This window comes from Geospiza fortis, unplaced genomic scaffold (assembly GCF_000277835.1).
Source record: "Geospiza fortis unplaced genomic scaffold, GeoFor_1.0 scaffold413, whole genome shotgun sequence".
In the NCBI taxonomy this organism is placed as follows: domain Eukaryota; kingdom Metazoa; phylum Chordata; class Aves; order Passeriformes; family Thraupidae; genus Geospiza; species Geospiza fortis.
The window spans coordinates 730506-733443 of NW_005054386.1; the positions used below are offsets into that span (position 1 = coordinate 730506).

The 2938-nt window shown below is 42.2% G+C and overlaps 1 protein-coding gene across 1 annotated transcript in view; it reads right to left on the reverse strand.

Annotated features, from left to right (window-relative positions):
- UBE2D2 (ubiquitin conjugating enzyme E2 D2) overlaps nt 1-2938 on the reverse strand; it is a 13186-nt gene that overhangs the window by 9748 nt on the left and 500 nt on the right. The window lies entirely within an intron of this gene.

A 2938-nucleotide genomic window follows, 5' to 3' on the forward strand; every position in this document is an offset into this window, starting at 1 on the left:
AGAGTGTTTTGCCCCCCAAAATGGCTGAGAATAGCTGTAATAATGTTAAAGCTCTTCATATTCTCCTCTTTCAGGCAATAGGGATTCTTATTTATGCAGACTTGGAGATAATGTTTTTAATTTAAGCCTACACATTCTGCTTAAGACTTGGAGTTCAAATTACCCACCACGGCGTGGTTAAGACGGTATTTTGAGGTTATTTATTCTCCAGTATGTATTCTTGAGGGAACAATGAGTTCAGAATTACTAATATAAGCAAGTCAGCTGTTGTACTGAGACAGTCACTGCTGTTCTCCCAAGTTTTAACAATTGTAGGAGGGACAGAACAAAACCCCAAAATGTCAATCATCTCTATCATAACCACAATTTTTATTAAATTGCTTACAGAAGGCTGGCTGCAGATTGTGAGGAGTCAAGACCCCTACCTTTACCACTGAACTAGAATGATTAAGTAGCACTGATATGATTTTTCAGTGTTTCCACCAGAAAGTGGCAATTTTAACCCACAGGAAGTCAGTGCACACCCCTTCCCCTCTCTCCTTGCAGGTTAAGGTGAAAAACATCTTCATGTACCACACATTAACTGTGAGCATAACTGTGAGCTGCTGATAGTGCTGCCTCCCCGCTGCCTCAGGAGGAAGCTGTGCACGATAAGCTCTTTCTTACAAGGACTGTTTCTACTCTTCCCATATTTCTCAATCAGTAGGAAGTACATTTTTTCATAGCTGTGCTCTCTGCTTACAGATTTTAAATTCAAACAGCTTACTCTCAGTAGCCCCAATTCAAAGGGTGGCCCAATTTAGGAAATACTCTCAGAAATCTACACTACAAATAACAAACTGATGCTTTGGAAGAGGTGTGAGCTTACTGCTGAATGTTTTAAGTCTTATTATTCACCCCAAATTACCCAATCCAACATTTTTTTCTGCTAACAACACATGCATTCCTTGATAAAGCTGATCAGTTACTAGAAAGCTGAAACATCCCTGAAGTCTGTCACAACTCACTCTAATCTGACTGAACACAAGATTTCAATCCCAAAAGACCCAAACTGCCTTTGTGGACTTTATTTCCATTTGTTCAAGATGGGAACACTTCCCCTAAGTATCAGCCCTCTGCTTCTGGAGTCTGCCTTTCGACAGAGCATCCCTGTGATTCTGAGGAAAGTATTCCTATAAAGCCACCCCTAGGAATTAGCTTTGTTGTTTTAATTCCTTCAGTAAATGCAGCCCAAGGGAGCTGGGAGAAGCTTTTCTCCCAGGTCAGAGCAGTGTGGATGTTGTGCTGGGTGCAGCAGTGAGGGCATTCAGCTGAACTGCTCAGCAATGAGAAGTGATCAGCACTCAGAGCCCCTAAAGCCAGGAGGGAAGGAGAGGGGCACTGAAAGGGGCAGAGGCACAGAACAGCCACCCTGATCCCTTATGGCTTATTCCAGCTGAGTCACAAGGATATAGTTTGGAAAGGATAAGAAAAAAAGAGTTCAAAGCAGAACACAGAGGGAGATTGAGATGTTAAAGCATATTGCAAATGTATTTGGGCAGTAAAATTAACACTAGGATGTATTTTCTGAGTGATTAAAGCTGACAGCCTGGAGCAGCCTCTTAAATTCTTGCCCCATCTTCTCTCAATTGTCCTAAATCCAATCTATCTTCCAGTATTTTCAATCATGCTGTCTATCACCCCACCACCCATCTGGTCACTTCAGATTCCCTAAAACAATATAGCATTTTCTCCAGTTAAGCAGCAATTAAATCAAACCAGACCAGACATCAGTGCTTGGGGCTAATTTGGTGCTTCTAAGAGCAGCCAGTACTGACTGAGAATACTTGTAAGGAAACTGCAGCAACCTGACAATCATTTCTCCTTCATTGACACCATTTTTTCAGTTCTTTCAAGACTCTGAGCCATGTGCCCAAGCAGATTCACTTCTGACAAGAGACAAGGAGATACTGGTTTGCTTTTCCATCTGCTTCTGCAAATGCCTTTAGGTGGTCAGAGAAGGTGGGAACTTCTGTGGGTTCAGGGAAAGGCAGGACAGTGCTGATGTCCAAGGGATGTACCAGGATCACCTGTCTGAACCACAAAGTGCCTGGGAACATCACATGTAGCCAGAGAGAAGGACAGGCAACAGGAGAGCCTCAGAGCAGGGACACTGTGAAGGACAGTGTAATCAATGTGACAACTGCAGCATTTGATTACAAGGACAGTGTGAAGCTGCAGAACAGAAGGGTCAAGACATGATCATGCACAGGGCAGACTACAAATATTCCTAAATAGCTATGGCTAGACCTACAAGCTTGATCTACAGTTTGCAAATCTACAGTTTCAATAGCCAAAAAAAAAATCCAGCCTGTGTCTTCTTTCAAGATGTTTGAAGACTTCTATTTATAATAAATATGAATACTGCTTTACTAGGCAAAGGCTAAATTCCAGTGCCCCACAAGCTAACACAGTTCACAGGGACCAAGATACCATTAGCTAATTATTTTAGATTGTTCAAGCTAGGCAAGTTTTAAACCATGTTTCAGTAGTCCACACCATTGGAAGTTCTGTTCCTGTTCAAAAATTACCAACATGGAGTTCTGATGCTCCCTTGAAAGAGAAATCCTTTTTAATATGACAAAAAATTAGCAACTTCATGGTTTTTTAAAAGCCACACCTGCTCTCTTACATATTTTAGTCTGGGCATATCTTGAACATTAAAGTCTTCCACTGTCACACACTAGGTTTTATTTTATATACATTTATATCTATTTTGAGCTGAAGTGTTCTGAGGTGAGGTGGCAGGAGTATGTATTCAGTGTAGTAAGACTTATCTGATCCACTGGCACAGCTGAGGAGTCTCCCCATGGCCACAGGGAGGCTGGATGTCCTGAGCATGCCATGCTCAGGAATTGGCTGCAAGCTCCATGGAGAGTCACAGGACAGCAGCAGTGCC